Below are 13,041 nucleotides of genomic sequence, written 5' to 3'. Positions count from 1 at the left end.
GACACATGTCAGTACATACAACCAGTAGGTCACATGTCAGTACATACAACCAGTAGGTCACATGTCAGTACATACAACCAGTAGGTCACATGTCAGTACACACAACCAGTAGGTCACATGTCAGTACATACAACCAGTAGGTCACATGTCAGTACACACAACCAGTAGGTCACATGTCAGTACATACAACCAGTAGGTCACATGTCAGTACATACAACCAGTAGGTCACATGTCAGTACACACAACCAGTAGGTCACATGTCAGTACATACAACCAGTAGGTCACATGTCAGTACACACAACCAGTAGGTCACATGTCAGTACACACAACCAGTAGGTCACATGTCAGTACACACAACCAGTAGGTCACATGTCAGTACACACAACCAGTAGTACACATGTCAGTACACACAACCAGTAGGTCACACGTCAGTACATACAACCAGTAGGTCACATGTCAGTACACACAACCAGTAGGACACATGTCAGTACATACAACCAGTTGGTCACATGTCAGTACACACAACCAGTAGGACACATGTCAGTACATACAACCAGTACGTCACATGTCAGTACACACAACCAGTAGTACACATGTCAGTACACACAACCAGTAGGACACATGCCAGTACATACAACCAGTAGGTCACATGTCAGTACACACAACCAGTAGGTCACATGTCAGTACACACAACCAGTAGGACACATGCCAGTACATACAACCAGTAGGACACATGTCAGTACACACAACCAGTTGGTCACATGTCAGTACACACAACCAGTAGTACACATGTCAGTACACACAACCAGTAGGTCACATGTCAGTACATACAACCAGTTGGTCACATGTCAGTACACACAACCAGTAGTACACATGTCAGTACACACAACCAGTAGGTCACATGTCAGTACACACAACCAGTTGGTCACATGTCAGTACACACAACCAGTAGGTCACATGTCAGTACACACAACCAGTAGGACACATGCCAGTACATACAACCAGTAGGTCACATGTCAGTACATACAACCAGTAGGACACATGTCAGTACACACAACCAGTAGGTCACATGTCAGTACATACAACCAGTAGGACACATGTCAGTACACACAACCAGTAGGTCACATGTCAGTACACACAACCAGTTGGTCACATGTCAGTACACACAACCAGTAGGTCACATGTCAGTACACACAACCAGTAGGACACATGTCAGTACACACAACCAGTAGGTCACATGTCAGTACACACAACCAGTTGGTCACATGTCAGTACACACAACCAGTAGGACACTAGCCAGTACATACAACCAGTAGGTCACATGTCAGTACATACAACCAGTAGGACACATGTCAGTACACACAACCAGTAGGTCACATGTCAGTACATACAACCAGTAGGACACATGTCAGTACACACAACCAGTAGGTCACATGTCAGTACACACAACCAGTTGGTCACATGTCAGTACACACAACCAGTAGGTCACATGTCAGTACACACAACCAGTAGGACACATGTCAGTACACACAACCAGTTGGTCACATGTCAGTACACACAACCAGTAGGACACATGTCAGTACACACAACCAGTAGGACACATGTCAGTACACACAACCAGTAGGTCACATGTCAGTACATACAACCAGTAGGTCACATGTCAGTACACACAACCAGTAGGTCACATGTCAGTACACACAACCAGTAGGACACATGTCAGTACACACAACCAGTAGGTCACATGTCAGTACATACAACCAGTAGGTCACATGTCAGTACACACAACCAGTAGGTCACATGTCAGTACACACAACCAGTAGGTCACATGTCAGTACACACAACCAGTAGGACACATGTCAGTACACACAACCAGTAGGACACATGTCAGTACACACAACCAGTAGGTCACATGTCAGTACATACAACCAGTAGGTCACATGTCAGTACATACAACCAGTAGGTCACATGTCAGTACACACAACCAGTAGGTCACATGTCAGTACACACAACCAGTAGGTCACATGTCAGTACATACAACCAGTAGGTCACATGTCAGTACACACAACCAGTAGGTCACATGTCAGTACATACAACCAGTAGGACACATGCCAGTACATACAACCAGTAGGTCACATGTCAGTACATACAACCAGTAGGTCACATGTCAGTACACACAACCAGTAGGTCACATGTCAGTACACACAACCAGTAGTACACATGTCAGTACACACAACCAGTACATACAACCAGTAGGTCACATGTCAGTACATACAACCAGTAGGACACGTCAGTACATACAACCAGTAGGTCACATGTCAGTACACACAACCAGTAGGACACATGTCAGTACACACAACCAGTAGGTCACATGTCAGTACACACAACCAGTAGGTCACATGTCAGTACACACAACCAGTAGGTCACATGTCAGTACATACATACAACCAGTAGGACACATGTCAGTACACACAACCAGTAGGTCACATGTCAGTACACACAACCAGTAGGTCACATGTCAGTACATACACACAACCAGTAGGTCACATGTCAGTACACACAACCAGTAGGACACATGTCAGTACATACAACCAGTAGGTCACATGTCAGTACACACAACCAGTAGGACACATGTCAGTACATACAACCAGTAGGACACATGTCAGTACACACAACCAGTAGGACACATGTCAGTACACACAACCAGTAGGACACATGTCAGTACACACAACCAGTAGGTCACATGTCAGTACACACAACCAGTAGGTCACATGTCAGTACACACAACCAGTAGGACACATGTCAGTACACACAACCAGTAGGTCACATGTCAGTACATACAACCAGTAGGTCACATGTCAGTACATACAACCAGTAGGTCACATGTCAGTACATTCAACCAGTACATACAACCAGTTTTCTTGCTCTATATAAAACAACCTGAAACACAAGGCCACATCTACACTTCATTTACTGCACCAACAAGACAATTAATAGCAGAGTTACAATTTTAGACTTAAATCTACTATAAAATGTATGGCAAGACCTGAAAATGATTGTCTAGCAACGATCAACAACCAATTTGACAGAGCTTGAAGAGTTTGGAAAATAATAACGGGCAAATGTTGTTCAATCCAGGTGTGCAAAGCTCTTAGAGACTTACCCAGAAAGACTCACAGCTCTTAGAGAATTACCCAGAAAAGACTCAAAGCTCTTAGAGACTTACCCAGAAAGACTCACAGCTCTTAGAGACTTACCCAGAAAGACTCACAGCTCTTAGAGACTTACCCAGAAAGACTCACAGCTCTTAGAGACTTACCCAGAAAGACTCACAGCTCTTAGAGACTTACCCAGAAAGACTCACAGCTCTTAGAGACTTACCCAGAAAGACTCACAGCTCTTAGAGACTTACCCAGAAAGACTTACAGCTCTTAGAGACTTACCCAGAAAGACTCACAGCTCTTAGAGACTTACCCAGAAAGACTCACAGCTCTTAGAGACTTACCCAGAAAGACTCACAGCTGTTAGAGACTTACCCAGAAAGACTCACAGCTCTTAAAGACTTACCCAGAAAGACTCACAGCTGTTAGAGACTTACCCAGAAAGACTCACAGCTCTTAGAGACTTACCCAGAAAGACTCACAGCTGTTAGAGACTTACCCAGAAAGACTCACAGCTCTTAAAGACTTACCCAGAAAGACTCACAGCTGTTAGAGACTTACCCAGAAAGACTCACAGCTCCTAGAGACTTACCCAGAAAGACTCACAGCTCTTAGAGACTTACCCAGAAAGACTCACAGCTCTTAAAGACTTACCCAGAAAGACTCACAGCTCTTAGAGACTTACCCAGAAAGACTCACAGCTCTTAAAGACTTACCCAGAAAGACTCACAGCTCTTAGAGACTTACCCAGAAAGACTCACAGCTCTTAGAGACTTACCCAGAAAGACTCACAGCTCTTAGAGACTTACCCAGAAAGACTCACAGCTCTTAGAGACTTACCCAGAAAGACTCACAGCTCTTAGAGACTTACCCAGAAAGACTCACAGCTCTTAGAGACTTACCCAGAAACACTCACAGCTCTTAGAGACTTACCCAGAAAGACCCACAGCTCTTAGAGACTTACCCAGAAAGACTCACAGCTGTAGTCGTTGCCAAAGGTGACTCAGTGGTGTGAATACTTATGTAAATGAGATATTTCTGTATTTCATTTTGAATAATTTGCTAAATATATATATATTTAGAGAGATGAGGAGGAGATATGAGTGTAGCTGTGTGTGTGTGTAGCTGTGTGTGTGTGTAGCTGTGTGTGTGTGTAGCTGTGTGTAGCTCTGTGTGTAGCTGTGTGTAGCTGTGTGTGTAGAGAGCAGGGAGACTCCAGGAGGAGAGGAACTGTCTAGAAGGGGAACGTCAAACTGAGCTCTGCTTCTAGAGATCAATTCAATTCAATTCAATTCAATAGGCTTTATTTCATGGGAAACATATGTTAACATCGCCAAAGCAAGTGAAGTAGATCATATACAAAAGTGAAATAAACAATAAAAATGAAGAGTTAACATTACACTCACAGAGATCTGCTTCTAGAGATCACCTGTCTCTCTCTCTCTCTCTAATGACCAGTCTCTGTGTGTGTGTGTGTGTGTGTGTGTGTGTGTGTGTGTGTGTGTGTGTGTGTGTGTGTGTGTGTGTGTGTGTGTGTGTCTGCTCCCTGTCGTCTCTGGGAAGCCTTTCATTTGAAACTGTAGCGTCACTGTCTCTCTCTCTCCAATCCAGTAGCTCTAGAGAAATCAGTGTCTCTTCATTCTGTGTGTGTGTGTGTGTGTGTGTGTGTGTGTGTGTGTGTGTGTGTGTGTGTGTGTGTGTGTATGTGTGTGTGTGTGATAGAGAGGGTCTAAGGCCTTTAGCCTAGCAGATATCAATCTAAATAATATTTAATTAAACTGCCTAACACACGTTAACATGTTGATCTGGCACACACACAGACACAGACACACACACGCACGCACGCACGCAGACACACACACAGACACACACACACACACACACACACACACACACACACACACACACACACACACACACACACACACACACACACACACACACACACACACACACACACACACACACACACACACACACACACACACACACACACACATATGCCCCAGTCAGGAAACCCTGTGTGTGTGTGTTGTGTTATCTTAATCAAATCCCCAATTACATTGAGTGAGTACCTCTTCTCATCTCACTCTGTCTGACTTCAAGTATTCCACCCACTCACTCATCTCTTCTCATCTCTCCTCCCCTCCTCATCTCTCCTCCTCATCTCTCTTCCTCTCCTCCTGATCTCTTCTCCTCATCTCTCCTCTCTCCTCGTCTCTCCTCCTCATCTCTGCTCATCTCTCATCTTCATCTATCGTCATCTCTCCTCCTCATATCTCATCTTCATATCTCCTCATCTCTTCTCCTTTCCTCCTCATCTCTCCTCATCTCTCCTCCTTATTCCCTACATAGTGATTTACTTTTGACCGGAGCCCTTCAAAAGAAGTGCCCTATGTAATGTAGGGAATAGGGTGCCATTTGGGAAGAAATCGTTCTTGAGCCCAAAGTAAAATAACCTCCTAAGAATGGATGATTTAAAACCAGGGTACTGGAATAATGAACATGGTTCTATCACACACACACACACACACACACACACACACACACACACACACACACACACACACACACACACACACACACACACACACACACACACACACACACACACACACACACACACACACACACACACACACACACACACGCCGCCAGCAGAGGGAAAATGCAGAGTTCTTACCTTCTTCCATGTTCCATGTTTTAACCTCAGACTGAGAAGAGAAAGAGCTGAACAGAAAGAGAGAGAGAGAATCAGACAATTAATTACACGTCACTTGTCCTTCATTTGAGTAGAGAGACTGAACATTCAATCTGGCCCGAGCCAGAACATTAAAATAAAGACAACTAGGTGTCCCGAAAGAGTAGTTTGTATATGTGCTCCCTGTATCTCGTCTAGTTTGTGAGTAAAGTTGCATAATTACGGTAACTTTCGCCCAATTTCCTCAGTTTCCCCAAAAATCCTGGTGGGAAAATTCCTGGAATAATGAGGGAATAAGGAGGAAATACAGAATCCTCCAACCAGGATTTCTGGAAAATCCGGTAAGACTACTTGTGAGAGATATGATGGTTCTACGGTTAGTGGTGCAATGCTGCCATCTGGTGGTGAAAGCATGTATTACATCGCTCTTGTCAAATCCAACCACAGAGAACGCTCCTCTTTATTTGTTTAATGGAGTTGGACCTTTAGACCAGGGTTTACCAAACGATTTCACTTCATATGTTTTAAGTCCTCAGATAGGTGAAGTCATAGTTTATATTTAGTCATGTGACGTTACTAAGTCCTCAGAGAGGTGAAGTCATAGTTTATATTTAGTCGTGTGACGTGACTAAGTCCTCGGAGAGGTGAAGTCATAGTTTATATTTAGTCGTGTGACGTTACTAAGACTGGGTCCTAAATGGTACTGTTTTCCCTATGTAGTGTACTACTTTTGACTAGGACCCATGTAGGGCTCTGGTCAACAGTAGTTGACTATAAAAGGAATAGGGTGCGTTGGGGACGCAGGCTAAACCTCGTGTCTGACTCTTAACAAGACAGGAAGGCTCAGCCGAGTGTTCAATAATGAAACAGAATGAACACTTTGAAACAGCTGGGGAACAACACGCTCTCAGTCAGTGTGTGTGTGTGTGTTCGTTCAGTGTGTGTATGTGTGTGTGTCCGTTCAGTGTGTGTGTGTGTGTGTGTGTGTGTGTCTGTGTGTGTGTGTGTGTGTGTGTGTGTGTGTGTGTGTGTGTGTGTGTGTGTGTGTGTGTGTGTGTGTGTGTGTGTGTGTGTGTGTGTGTGTTTGTGTGTGTGTGCGTTCAGTGTGTGTGTGTTCAGTTCTTATGGGCAACTGATGCATAGTTAAACTTTCATGCTTTAAACATGTATTCTCTCTCTCTCTTAGTTAAACTTTCATGCTTTAAACATGTATTCTCTCTCTCTCTCTCTCTCTCTCTCTCTCTCTCTCTCTCTCTCTCTCTCTCTCTCTCTCTCTCTCTCTCTCTCTCTCTCTCTCTCTCTCTCTCTCTCTCTCTCTCTCTCTCTCCCCCAGAGGAAGGTCTCTCTCTCTCTCTTGATTTCTCTCCTCCCCAGAGGACAGCCTCTCTCTCTTGCTAACTCTTTTACTCTGTATGTTCCCTCTCTGTCTCCCCCCCCTCTCTCTATCCCGCTCTCTCTCTGTCACTCTCTTTCCTTCTCTGTCCCCCCCCCTCTCTCTCTCTCTCTCAGAGGACATTACCATGTGAAAGTTGAAGTCATACAACTTCAACTTCAACATCTTAGTTGAAGTCATACAGAAGTACAGTATCTGTCCTAAAACTAGTTTGAGTCTGTCTGTGTGTGTGTGCGTGTGTGTGTGTGTGTGTGTGTGTGTGTGTGTGTGTGTGTGTGTGTGTGTGTGTGTGTGTGTGTGTGTGTGTGTGTGTGTGTGTGTGTGTGTACTGTGTGTGTGTGTGTGTGTGAGTGCGTGTAAGTTGTACTGTGTGTCTCTGTAGGCCCTGTCCTGTCTGTTATGTGTCTATCAGCAGCACCAGTGTGCTGTCACATACTGGAATCACTGCTCTCTGACACGGGGGAGGTGTTCTCTGGAGACAGACTTTCAGTTGGACATTTTGTTAACACTTTATTTGAAGGGGTATACATTAACACTTTATTTGAAGGGGTATACATTAACACTTTATTTGAAGGGGTATACATTAACACTTTATTTGAAGGGGTATACATTAACACTTTATTTGAAGGGGTATACATTAACACTTTATTTGAAGGGGTATACATTAACACTTTATTTGAAGGGGTATACATTAACACTTTATTTGAAGGGGTATACATTAAGACTTTATTTGAAGGGGTATACATTAAGACTTTATTTGAAGGGGTATACATTAACACTTTATTTGAAGGGGTATACATTAACACTTTATTTGAAGGGGTATACATTAACACTTTATTTGAAGGGGTATACATTAACACTTTATTTGAAGGGGTATACATTAACACTTTATTTGAAGGGGTATACATTAACTCTTTATTTGAAGGGGTATACATTAACACTTTATTTGAAGGGGTATACATTAACACTTTATTTGAAGGGGTATACATTAACTCTTTATTTGAAGGGGTATACATTAACACTTTATTTGAAGGGGTATACATTAAGACTTTATTTGAAGGGGTATACATTAAGACTTTATTTGAAGGGGTATACATTAAGACTTTATTTGAAGGGGTATACATTAACTCTTTATTTGAAGGGGTATACATTAACACTTTATTTGAAGGGGTATACATTAACACTTTATTTGAAGGGGTATACATTAAGACTTTATTTGAAGGGGTATACATTGAGACTTTATTTGAAGGGGTATACATTAACACTTTATTTGAAGGGGTATACATTAACACTTTATTTGAAGGGGTATACATTAACACTTTATTTGAAGGGGTATACATTAACACTTTATTTGAAGGGGTATACATTAACTCTTTATTTGAAGAGGTATACATTAACTCTTTATTTGAAGGGGTATACATTAACACTTTATTTGAAGGGGTATACATTAACACTTTATTTGAAGGGGTATACATTAACACTTTATTTGAAGGGGTATACATTAACACTTTATTTGAAGGGGTATACATTAACTCTTTATTTGAAGGGGTATATTTGAAGGGGTACAAAACAGAGATGCTTGTTCTAGGTCCCAAGAAACAAAGAGATCTTCTGTTAAATCTGACAATTCATCTTGATGGTTGTAAAGTCGTCTCAAATAAAACTGTGAAGGACCTCGGCGTTACTCTTGACCCTGATCTCTCTTTTGACGAACACATCAAGACTGTTTCAAGGACAGCTTTTTTCCATCTACGTAACATTGCAAAAATCAGAAATTTTCTGTCCAAAAATGATGCAGAAAAATTAATCCATGCATTTGTTACTTCTAGGTTAGACTACTGCAATGCTCTACTTTCCGGCTACCCGGATAAAGCACTAAATAAACTTCAGTTAGTGCTAAATACGGCTGCTAGAATCCTGACTAGAACCAAGAAATTTGATCATATTACTCCAGTGCTAGCTTCCCTACACTGGCTTCCTGTTAAGGCAAGGGCTGATTTCAAGGTTTTACTGTTAACCTATAAAGCGTTACATGGGCTTGCTCCTACCTATCTTTCCGAGTTGGTCCTGCCGTACATACCAATACGTACGCTACGGTCACAAGACGCAGGCCTCCTAATTGTCCCTAGAATTTCTAAGCAAACAGCGGGAGGCAGGGCTTTCTCCTATAGATCTCCATTTTTATGGAACAGTCTGCCTACCCATGTGAGAGACGCAGACTCGGTCTCAACCTTTAAGTCTTTACTGAAGACTTATCTCTTCAGTAGGTCATATGATTGAGTGTAGTCTGGCCCAGGAGTGTGAAGGTGAACGGAAAGGCTCTGGAGCAACGAACCGCCCTTGCTGTCTCTGCCAGGCCGGTTCCCCTCTCTCCACTGGGATTCTCTGCCTCTAACCCTGTTACAGGGGCTGAGTCACTGGCTTGCTGGTGCTCTTTCATGCCGTCCCTAGGAGGGGTGCGTCACTTGAGTGGGTTGAGTTACTGACGTGATCTTCCTGTCTGGGTTGGCGCCCCCCCTTGGCTTGTGCTGTGGTGGAGACCTTTGTGGGTTATACTCGGCCTTGTCTCAGGATTGTAATGTTGGTGGTTGAGGATTTCCCTCTAGTGGTGCGGGGGCTGTGCTTTGGCAAAGTGGGTGGGGTTATATCCTTCCTGTTTGGCCCTGTCCGGGGGTTTCTTCGGATGGGGCCACAGTGTCTCCTGACCGCTCCTGTCTCAGCCTCCAGTATTTATGCTGCAGTAGTTTATGTGTCGGGGGGCTAGGGTCAGTTGGTTACCTGGAGTACTTCTCCTGTCTTATCCAGTGTCCTGTGTGAATTTAAGTATGCTCTCTCTAATTCTCTCGTTCTCTCTTTCTCTCTGAGAACCTGAGCCCTAGGACCATATGTCAGGACTACCGGGCATGATGACACCTTGCTGTCCCCAGTCCGCCTGGCCTTGCTGCTATTCCAGTTTCAACTGTTCTGTCTGCGGTTACGGAACCCCTACCTGTCCCAGACCTGCTGTTTTCAACTCTTAATGATCGGCTATGAAAAGCCAACTGAGATTTATTCCTGATTATTATTTGACCATGCTTGTCATTTATGAACATTTTGAAAATCTTGGCGCTCTCTAATTTTCTCCTTCTCTCTTTCTTTCTCTCGGAGGACCTGAGCCCTAGGACCATACGTCGGGACTACCGGCCGTGGTGACTCCTTGCTGTCCCCAGTCCGCCTGGCCTTGCTGCTATTCCAGTTTCAACTGTTCTGCCTGCGGTTATGGAACCCCTACCTGTCCCAGACCTGCTGTTTTCAACTCTTAATGATCGGCTATGAAAAGCCAACTGAGATTTATTCCTGATTATTATTTGACCATGCTTGTCATTTATGAACATTTTGAAAATCTTGGCTCTCTCTAATTTTCTCCTTCTCTCTTTCTTTCTCTCGGAGGACCTGGGCCCTAGGACCATGCGTCGGGACTGCCGCCCGTGGTGACTCCTTGCTGTCCCCAGTCCGCCTGGCCTTGCTGCTATTCCAGTTTCAGCTGTTCTGCCTGCGGTTATGGAACCGCCACCTGTCCCAGACCTGTTGTTTTTCAACTCTTGATGATCGGCTATGAAAAGCCAACTGAAAATTATTCATGATTATTATTTGACCATGCTTGTCACTTATGAACATTTTTGAACATCTTGGCATAGTTCTGTTATAATCTCCACCCGGCACAGCCAGAAGAGGACTGGCCACCCCTCATAGCCTGGTTCCTCTCTAGGTTTCTTCCTAGGTTTTGGCCTTTCTAGGGAGTTTTTCCTAGCCACCGTGCTTCTACACCTGCATTACTAGCTGTTTGGGGTTTTAGGCTGGGTGTCTGTACAGCACTTCGAGATATTAGCTGATGTACGAAGGGCTATATAAAATAAAATTGATTGATTGATTGTATACATTAACACTTTATTTGAAGGGGTATACATTAAGACTTTATTTGAAGGGGTATACATTAAGACTTTATTTGAAGGGGTATACATTAACACTTTATTTGAAGGGGTATACATTAACACTTTATTTGAAGGGGTATACATTAACTCTTTATTTGAAGGGGTATACATTAACACTTTATTTGAAGGGGTATACATTAACACTTTATTTGAAGGGGTATACATTAACACTTTATTTGAAGGGGTATACATTAACACTTTATTTGAAGGGGTATACATTAACACTTTATTTGAAGGGGTATACATTAAGGCAGACAGTATACCTACAGAAGGAAGAGGGTGGAATAAACTTTGAATCCAACTATGCTGCACGATATGCTTGTATATTCATTACCGTCATCATCACTCTTCATCACTCACCAGTTTTAAGGGAAGGTTCCACTGTGATGCTTCATCCTCAAGGAACGAAAGAATAAAAAAAACTCCCAGAATTCCCCTGCAGGAAGAAGAGAAAGGTTAACAAGTATTGGTTCTAGAAAGATGGAGGGGTGTGTGGGCTGGCTGCTCTCTTGAAAAACAGACTCTACCCGAGTAGATTTTGGTTAAGCACCCAGTATATTTCTGTTTTGAACCCAGTAGATTTCTAAGCCCAGTATGTGTGTGTGTGTGTGTGTGTGTGTGTGTGTGTGTGTGTGTGTGTGTGTGTGTGTGTGTGTGTGTGTGTGTGTGTGTGTGTGTGTGTGTGTGTGTGTGTGTGTGTGTGTGTGTGTGTGTGTGTGTGTGTGTGTGTGTGTGTGTGAGTTTTTCCTGGTTACATGACCTAAACTGGCCTATTAACAAGGCCAGAATTTTATTGGTGACATGACCTAACCTGGCCTACTAATAGGGCCAGGAGTTTTCCCTGGTCACATGACCTAACCTGTAGTTGTGTGTAGTTACACTAATGAACCACTAGTATATCCTGTTATACAATCTATCCTGTTACATACTGAAGGTAGAGAGACAGCATTAGGGTCTACTATCCTGTTACATACTGAAGGTAGAGAGACAACATTAGGGTCTACTATCCTGTTACATACTGAAGGTAGAGAGACAACATTAGGGTCTACTATCCTGTTACATACTGAAGGTAGAGAGACAACATTAGGGTCTACTATCCTGTTACATACTGAAGGTAGAGAGACAACATTAGGGTCTACTATCCTGTTACATACTGAAGGTAGAGAGACAGCATTAGGGTCTACTATCCTGTTACATACTGAAGGGAGAGAGACAACATTAGGGTCTACTATCCTGTTACATACTGAAGGTAGAGAGACAACATTAGGGTCTACTATCCTGTTACATACTGAAGGAGAGAGACAGCATTAGGGTCTACTATCCTGTTACATACTGAAGGTAGAGAGACAACATTAGGGTCTACTATCCTGTTACATACTGAAGGGAGAGAGACAACATTAGGGTCTACTATCCTGTTACATACTGAAGGGACAGAGACAACATTAGGGTTTACTATCCTGTTACATACTGAAGGTAGAGAGACAACATTAGGGTCTACTATCCTGTTACATACTGAAGGTAGAGAGACAACATTAGGGTCTACTATCCTGTTACATACTGAAGGTAGAGAGACAACATTAGGGTCTACTATCCTGTTACATACTGAAGGGAGAGAGACAACATTAGGGTCTACTATCCTGTTACATACTGAAGGTAGAGAGACAACATTAGGGTCTACTATCCTGTTACATACTGAAGGTAGAGAGACAGCATTAGGGTCTACTATCCTGTTACATACTGAAGGTAGAGAGACAACATTAGGGTCTACTATCCTGTTACATACTGAAGGGAGAGAGACAACATTAGGGTCTACTATCC

General features: G+C 43.1%; 1 protein-coding gene across 1 annotated transcript in view; it reads right to left on the bottom strand.

Annotated features, from left to right (window-relative positions):
* ptprdb (protein tyrosine phosphatase receptor type Db) overlaps nucleotides 1-11,660 on the bottom strand; it is a 294,094-nt gene extending 282,434 nt beyond the window's left edge. Inside the window, exons 1-2 of the mRNA XM_071408267.1 lie at nucleotides 11,584-11,660; nucleotides 5,842-5,888 (exon numbers count right to left, since the gene is read on the bottom strand). The gene's annotated coding sequence lies outside the window, so the exon portion shown is untranslated. The remainder of the gene's footprint in view (nucleotides 1-5,841; nucleotides 5,889-11,583) is intronic.
* Nucleotides 11,661-13,041: the final 1,381 nt, after the last annotated feature.

The sequence above is a fragment of the Salvelinus alpinus genome, chromosome 6, assembly GCF_045679555.1.
Source record: "Salvelinus alpinus chromosome 6, SLU_Salpinus.1, whole genome shotgun sequence".
NCBI lineage: Eukaryota > Metazoa > Chordata > Actinopteri > Salmoniformes > Salmonidae > Salvelinus > Salvelinus alpinus.
The sequence above is the reverse complement of the archived record's forward strand: the minus strand, read 5'-3'. Positions and strand labels throughout refer to the sequence as shown.